Raw genomic sequence first — 8,964 nt, 5'->3', positions numbered from 1 at the left:
CTCCGGTCCCATTTATTGTGGGGCGGGACTGGGAAAGGACTTGGGGGGACCCCGCGGGGGGATCGTGACTGGGCGGGGAGGGTGGGACCAGGTGGGGAACACTGGGTGCTGCGGGTCTGCCCGGCAACCGGTGAGTCATCACAGCTGCTCTCTCTGATTGGCTGAATCTTCTCCATCGCATTCTCTGATTGGCTGAAGAGAGGACCGCGAGTTGAGAGGAGGAGCAGGCGAGATCCCGCCCCGAGCACCTGAACGGGAACAACAGAGCCAGCCTGGGCACAGCGAGGGAATTTATTACCAACCAAATCACAGCGGGACAAGGAGAACGGAAAGAAATCTCTCCAAACCCTTCCCACCAACCCAACAGGGATCACCAGGACCACGGATCACCAGGGCTCTGCCCAACGGGGGTCACTGGGGATCATCCAACACCGATCCTCCCATGGGGGATGGAGCTGGAGCAGAGCACGAAGCTCTTCCCACACTCGGGGCACTCACAGGGCTTCCCTTAGTGGTGCCTCCGTTGGTGTCGGGTCAAGTTTGAGCTCCTGGAGAAGCTCTTCCCACACTCAGGACACTCGTAGGGCCTCTCCCCAGTGTGGATGCGCCGGTGGACAGTGAGGGTGGAGTTGTGCTTGAATCCCTTCCCGCAGTCGGGGCAGCGGAAGGGCCTCTCCTCTGTGTGAATCCGCTCATGTTTGAGGAGATTGGAGCTGGTCTGAAACCTCTTCCCACACTTGGGACACTCGTAGGGCCTCTCCCCAGTGTGGATGCGCTGGTGTCTTCTCAGGTGAGAACTCCACCCAAAGCTCTCCCTACATTCCAAGCAGGTGTAGGGCCGTTCCTCTGTGTGGATCACCTGGTGCTGCATCAGGTAATTGCTGTCCCTGAAGCTTTTCCCACATTTCCCACACTCATAGGGCTTTTCCCCAGTGTGGATCTGCTGGTGCCGGATCAGATGGGAGCTCCACGTGAAACCCTTCCCACATTCCAAGCACTTGTGGGGCTTCTCCCCTCCATGAGACTTCTCCACCTGCTCTGAGCTCTGCCTGGATCTCCGGCCGCCTTCCCGGCTCAGGGAGGGTCTTTCCTCCTGGCAGCTCCCTGGGCTGGGTTTGCAGCCCCTCCTCGTGAGGGATCTCTGGGGCTTTTCCTTGTTCTCCATCTGCCAATGCCTTGGGAATGAAATATCCTGGTTTGGGGAAAGAACAAGAGAAGAGAGCACCTTGGATTGGGAGTTCCTCCTTGCCCAATTGCAACTCACGAAGTCACTGCGCATCTTGTGTCTGTAAAAACCTCCCAAATATCAAGATTCAGCCCAAAACTCCTCCAAAATATAAAGATTCAGGCCCAGCAGAAAAAACAAAGAATCAACTTTTAGCCCAAAAAGCTCAGAAATACCAAGATTCACCCCTCTGAAAATCGTGGATCCCCCTCTCCGGTCACCTGCTGAATGTGGGGGGGGGGGAAACCCTAGGACTGGAGGGACGCTGTAGATACAGGGAAATTTGGAATCTTGTGCTGCTTCCCATTTCTCCTCCTCCAGTGTCTCTGCTCTTCCTCCATTCCTCTTCCTCCTACTATTCCTCCTTCTCCCGCACAATCCCACCTGCTCCTCCCATGTGCAGTGTTTGACCATTTTCTTCTGCAAACCTCCATCTCCTTCCCTTCTCGTCCTGCCCCCAGGCCCAGCACCCACTGCCGGCTCCCTCTTCCCCCCAAACCCACAGCATCCCAGCGCAGGGGCAGCGATGGAGCTGGGGCAGCTCGGGCTGGGGCAGCGCTGGGCTCTCGGCCGCTCCCGCCCGCACTCGCTCCCCACTGCAGCCGCTGCCGCCACCACAGCGCGGGGGGGCCCGGCCTTGGCGCTCCCCCCCTCCCACCTCCCCAAATTCCCCTCCAGGGGGGCGCTGGGGCCAGGAGACAGACGAGTGACAGATCAGGGGGGCTGGGAAGAGTCGGCAGCCAGAGAGCACTGAAAATCTCAGCAGGGACTACAGTGGGATCTTCGGGGACTAAACATGGCAGGGCACCCATGGAGGGTAGAAAGGAAAAGCCAGGAAGGGCTCCTGGCCAAAGGGATGATGATCCCAAAATATCTCTGAAGGGTCCCTTGAGAGCATGTTGAGGGAGTTTGCACATTCTCCCAGAGGTAATCAAGGACAGGGACACTCAGGGGGACAATCAGGGAAGTCCAGAAGAGATTGGTACAACAGGGCGGTGGATGCTGTTGGTGTGCTGGGAAGGGACTGGGTAAAAGACAGTGTGCAGGAATATGGTTCAGGCAAGAAGAAGCAGGAGCAATCTATGTGGGAAGAAAATGGATGATGGAAAAGAGGAGGAAGAGAAAAATACTAAGGATGGGGTGTTTTTCAGCAGGCTCTTTTCCTCCAAAGTTGCCAGCTGATGCAGATCCTTTGTATCCCCGGTTGCCAGGACAGGCACACAAGGAGGTCAGGATTGCAGGGGGTTTCTCTGTGCTGGGCAGCGGCAGGAGCGGGCGCAGAGGGGCGGCACCGGGAGCACGGGCTGGGGGCCTGTGGGGAGCTGCGGGGCCGGGCCGGGGCTGTGGGGCAGCCGGGGCTCAGCGCCGGGCGCTGCCTGAGCCCAGCACCCCCCGGCAATTGCAGGCCCGGCAGTGGCCCCCGGCCCCCAGGAGGCTGCGGGACGCCCCGGCCGCTGCCCGGCCCCGTGGAGCTGCCGGCCCTGCCCGCCGGGGGGGCCGCGTTTGGACACTGCGGCAGGACAGGCACCGGCTCTGGGATACGGGCTGGCCACGGCAGCCACAGCACAAGGAGCAGCACGAAGGAACAGCTGGGAAATGGGCATTGGACGTGCAAGCATCCAGATTCGCTTTTAAGCATTTTCCTTGGGTCGCTGCAGAAAGGAATGATTGAGCAGAAAGCTCAGCAGCTGTCAGAGGATGAGCACCCCCAGGCACTGAGGGGGCTGCAGGAGGGGCAGAAGAAGCCCCTGGAGCACTTGGTCACAAAGGCACAGCAGGGGAATGCAAGAAGGGATGAGGAAAAGGCCAAGGGGAAGGCAAAGGCCATGGCAGAGTTTCTACAGCCCCTGAGGGATGAACCCCAGGGCCCAAGGGGGCCCCAGCACCCAGGGGCTCTCACATCCTTACACCATCTTCAACCAGGTGCCCTCCTCACACTGACACCATTCAGTCCTTGATGGCAAAGATGCTTTCTGGGGATGCCCACTCACACAGGATGGTAAACTGGATTTTGCCTTTGAGGGGGAACAAGAGATAGAAGGGAAAATGGAAAAGACATGGACGGTCCTTCTGCAGGGATGCATGGAAGCACCAGCCTTATTGGGGCAAGGCTTGCAGAAAATATCACAAGAATTTACCCTACCCCCAGGGATTGGGTTAATGCAGGATGTGGATGACTTGCTGCAATCAGGAGGACAAGAAGTGGCAGAAGAAGCCTCTGTGAAATGGCTCAATGTTCAGGCTAAAAAGCATTTTTGTCTATTTGAAATAAAAGAGGAAATGCTGGAGAAAAGGGTTAAATATTTGGGACATATTTTGACTGAGGGTTTGTGGTGTATTGGCCAAGAGAGGGACCAGGGAATCTCAGAAGTAATCCAGGACTAAAAAGCAGGTGCAAGAATTCTGAGGATTAATGGGGAATTGGAGAACCTCGATTGAAGATTCTCTGCTCTAGCCACAACATTGTATGAATTTTAAACTCAAATATCCTCAGTATTGTGGTATGGACAGGAGAAAAGGAAAAAAACCTGAGAAAATGAAAAATAACAAAATGATTGGACCACCAGCTATGTCTCCTCCAGACTGAGAAAAAGAAGTTTGAATTCTATGTGTGTTATAAGTGTACATTATATTATTGAGTTTTTGCAAATATTAAAATGAATGCCATATGCTGGAAAATACTGTTGTATGAACATAGTTTCTCTTAGTTCTGCAATTAACAAAACTTATAAATACAAATAAATATACATAAATAAACAAAAGTTACAATTAGTTGTGTGATAAATATATTTTTGTTCCAGTATAATGTCATAATCTTATGTTCATGGAACAAACTTGGAGAATGGCAATAAAGATAATCAGGAAATTCTTCACATTCTTGGATTATGGGACACCAAAACCCCAGGAAAGGAAAAAATAATGATTTACAGGTCAGAGGAGAATGATTCAGAATAATGCATGAAGGTCTATGAATATGCAACATGTTGCTGCATTTAGGAAGTGTTTTCTGAGTCAGTGTGTGCCCTTGGCTGAAGGCCAAGCATCCGGCCATTATAACCTTTGGCCAGAGCCAGGGCAGATATTCAATTATCTCCCTTGGAATTGATCTTTGCAATTCCTTACCCTGGGAATTCTCCACCTAGTGCGGGCTGGAGATAAGGGATGGATATTTCAAGCAGTCTGTGGCCAGAATCCTGTCTCTTGTGAAATCTCTGCCACAGGAAGCTGGGCTGGCACAGAGCCTGCCTTGGCACTTTGCTGTTCACAGCATCCACCCAGGACTCTGCCTCTCAATTACACTCACACACTGGGCTGCCTGCGATTCCATTGTTGGAAAGTACACCAAATTTAAATTTTTTTACATTTCATTTTATTAGTCAGGCTCGGTTTGCCTTTCTCTCAGGAAAGACATTTTAAAAGGTTTTTTTTAAGGGATGTTGCACCACTCAACAGAGATGAGTTTAACATCTCAACAGACTGGGAATAGCCCAAAAGATTCCCACAAAGATAACGACATTCAAGAAAACATCAAGGAAACATCAGCAAACATCAAGGAACACCCACCCCAGACACTGCCCCCGGCATAGATGGAGACACCTGGTCTGGAAAAGGCTGAGAAGGAAATCCAGGAGTGAGACCTCATTAACATCATAGGAGGAGAAATCCAGGTCCAACAGGAAACCAAACACTAAAAACTACACAACCTGGAAGCAATAAACACTAAACCAATGGATTTCAATGGGTTCAGACTGTAAAATTTCAGGAAAAATCTTGTAAAATTCACATCTCATGGAATGATTTTCTCTGCACACCCGGGCTATGTGTGGATGAAATGATTTCTGTTAATAATCCTGACCAGAATCAAGAAATGCCTTAACTCTCTAACACTAAAGATATTGCTGGAGAGTTTTTTATTGTCCCTGCAGTTTCAGTGACAAGATTACACCATGAGAAAAACTTTTCACATTAACCCTACTTTTAGATTGTCAGTTAGGTTTGGGCCAGGGGTGTGACAAGCAATTTTTACTCCTAGGAGAAGAGGTAGAAAAGACTTGATTGCATTGGAATATTTTTCTATATATTTGTGGTGGCTCTTAATGATGGGAGAATTTCGGAATGGATCTTTAGAAGCTCACCTTTAAGTTCCATTTTGCAAACCTAGAAGAGTATTAATGGTGAGGCTTTAACGAATAAATAATAAAATATTTAATAAAAATATTAATAAATAAAAATGTTAATAAAAAATCGTTAAAAAAAATAGAAAAGAAAAATAAAGCAGATTGTGAGCTTGCACGTGTGAATCCCCTAATAGCTGCTCTGGAAGAAAATCCTAGTTCCAGGCAGCCAGGAGAGGAGTTTTAGAAATGCAAATTAACATTGCTCTGGAAAAGTGTGGACAATGCCCAAGGGCCTTTTTGCCTGGGGGAGGAATTTCCCTGAGTCCATCTGCCCCTCACCCCCAGCTCTGCCTGCTTGCACAGATGGAATTTGCACAACTAAAGGCAGAGCCCATAGTGAGGATATCTGACTGCAACAGAAATTGGTTAAGCTGCAAAGGGAAACAGCAAACGGAGAATATTGAGCAAATTTCATGAAAAAAGTGTGTGTGGGGGGATCATCCCTCTCCCCAAAGCACTGAGGTGTTTTTGCTAGTCCAGAGAAATCACTTGGGAATCCAAACATTTTATCATTTCATAAGCTAAAAGTGGTCAATTGATGCAGCCGTGTCAGGAGGGAGCACCCAAAAAAGGGAAAAAGATGAACGGCCACCAGAACAAACCCTACAACACCATGGACCAGCCCCTGGGATCCCTAACGAATTCATATCAGGACACAGAAAACCCATCCATAATTTGAGTGGCATAATTAGGTTTAAAAGTATCCTTGAAATAATAACCAAGCAGACAGCTCCAGCTCCTGACCTTCCTGCTGACCAAGCCGCTGAAATGAGGAACGAGACATTTCACCATGGGATGGGATCAGATTATCTACTTACAGAAGAAGGAGTTTGTGGAAAATTAAATGACGCAAACGGCTGTTTGCAAACAGATGATAACCGAAAAGTGGTTAAACAGATAGCAAAGGAAATATGAAAATAGCTCGTATTCCGGAGAAAGGATGGGAATGGGACACGTTTTCGTGGTTCCCTGGCAGACCACGGCTTAAACGAAGGCTGCTCCTCCTCTGACGTGCTGCAGCAACTCTCAGCTTTTTACCATGCACGACACCTTGCGCCAAAGAGGATGCAGGAAAAGAGATTGAGTCGATGGAAATTAAAAGTTTGAAAAGGCAATTCTTGAGAAAATAAGGAGGGATTGAAAGCAGTAAGATTAATATCGTAGTAGGGGTGCATATTAAGAGGGACATGCAGTAGGCGGATCGGGAAGTCTGAACCTTCCAAGTACCTCAGCCAGTGGGGAAAGGGAGAGGGAGACGCAGACGGGAAAATGAGGATAAAAAGGAGGCTGCGTTTTAGAGACCGCATGGCAAATGCCGCATGGCCTCTCTCTTTGTTCATCAATAAAGTCACTTTTACAGGACTCCTCTGTCTCCTGCGGGCACACAAACCTCTGGCCACGGGAATTTTCCCGCACAGCCCCGGGCACAGGGCAGACACCTCTGTGCCACCCACAGCAACCGGGACGAGCCAGCGCTGCTCCGGCACCGGCTCCTGCCGAGGCCCCAGCGGGAAGGAGACCGCGGGCAGCCGCTCCCGCAGCGCCCTCAGCCCAGCGCCAACACGGGCCGGCACCGGCACAACCAACCCGCCAGAGCCCCCTGCCGCCCCCTCGGCCCGCAGCGAGCCCCGAGCCCCCGCACAACCGAGCGCGGCTCCCACCTGCGCTGGGGCCGCCTCCGAGCTCCGCCGCCGCCTGTGGCTGAGGAATTCCATGGGATGTGTTGCCTTAACCTTTCTGACCACTCCCAGCCCATCTATGCCAGCATTCAAGCCCTCAAAGAAGGTGTGAATAAACTTCGGGTAGATCATGGGTACGACTGGCTGAACTGGCTCTTAGGGCACTGGGGACTCACTGGCTGGGTCAGGAATTTAGTTAAAATAGGTTTGCATGTATTAGGCATCATATTATGCATTGTAGTAGTTATTCCTTGTATTTTACAGTGTGTTAAGAATTTAATCGACAAATCGCTTAAGAGTGTATTTTTAGTTAAAAGAAACGGGGGAGGTGTGGATATGGGTAATGCAAATGAGACTGATAGTACTGCAGATTTAATCAGCAAATGCAGCCTGACAACGAGGATGCCTGGCAAGAGCAAACAGAGACCTGACTGCAAGAGGACTGGATCAAGTGTGGGTTATGGGAAATAAGATTTTACTAAGTCCAAATGTAAAGTTTGTCTATGTGAGAGTTTGTCTGTGTAAGGTTTCTCTATGTGATTGCAGTAAAATATTGCCAGCCTTCCTGTAAATGGTATATAAGCACATGTAGTGCTCAGTAAAAAATGGATTTTGATTGAGAGGAATGTTGAATTTGTCTTTACAAATGAGCTGTGGATCAGCCTGTAGATAAGGCTAGCACTGAGAGATAAAAGAAACAATGGGATGGATTCCACTGACTGATGAATGGGAAGAGATATTTGCCTTTACAAACAAACTGTAAGGCTGCTGATAAATGAAATTGGATACTGAAAGATGAAAGAAGCAAGGGGGGAAAACTATGAATTCTGTAAGAATTAAAAATTAAAAGGGAGGGTTATACATTAGAGGGGAATTTCAGGTATCAGGCGTTCCGGGAAGTCTGTGCCTCTCAAGTACCTCAGCCAACGGGGAAAGAGAGAAGGAAATGCGGCCGGGAAAATAGGATAAAAAGGAGGCTGTGTCCTCCAAAAATTGGAGAGATCCCAGGGGAATATCCCATGGCCTCTCCCTTTATTTAAATGAAGCAAAAAGGATTCCTCTGTCTCCTGTTTGGACATAAACCTCTGGTGTTTGTGGATTAATTTTCCTGGCAGAAAGAACTTTGGGATTCTTACCTGCACAAGCACGTGCAGTGCCTCAGTCATAAGTGCCTCAGAAATATCAGAAGTGTGTCTTCTTCAGAGTGTGGTCACAAGGGTTCAGAGTTGGAGCCAGTTCTGCGGGCAGGCTGATGAATAGTCTGGGGCTCCTCTGCAGAGCCCCATTCATTCTGGGGCTGCTTTCTGCTGGTTCTGCTGGACTGGCTCGAGGGAAACACACACCCAATTAACAGCAGTTAAATTACTCTGGCATGAAACAGTGGGGAACAGGCAGGGCAGAGAAGGGCAGCATGGACCAGTTGTTCTGGCAGGTCTGACGAGGTCTGGTTTGATACAGCACTCACAGAACTCTGCTCCACCTGTGACACTTCCACTTGCAGTAGATGACTGTTCCTCTTCACAATATCCAGCAAGGCAGGTCAAAGACACTTTTACCATTTTCATCTTCAAAAGGGAGAGGAAATCAGCAGCAAACATGAAGTAACCAGTCAGAGGTCCCAGGAAGAAACAAAAGAACAAAGAGTGGTGGAAAAAAACAGGTGGAGCAGTGATCCTTATCTGTGTGGGAGATATCCTCTGCTAATGGGCCATCTGTTAAAACCAGGTGGGGCAGTGTTCTTTATCTTTTCCACAACCCATCCTTCCTCCAGGAAGATATCTTCTGTTAATGGGCCATTGAGTGCCACTGCATGACTGATAAAATTCCATCATCCCATTGGGAGATGCTCCAGCCAGGGGGAGGAGCCAAGCCTTTCCTACCT

Source organism: Sturnus vulgaris, unplaced genomic scaffold (assembly GCF_052056855.1).
Source record: "Sturnus vulgaris isolate bStuVul1 unplaced genomic scaffold, bStuVul1.hap1 Scaffold_195, whole genome shotgun sequence".
Taxonomy (NCBI): Eukaryota; Metazoa; Chordata; class Aves; order Passeriformes; family Sturnidae; genus Sturnus; species Sturnus vulgaris.
Note: the sequence above shows the minus strand (reverse complement) of the source record.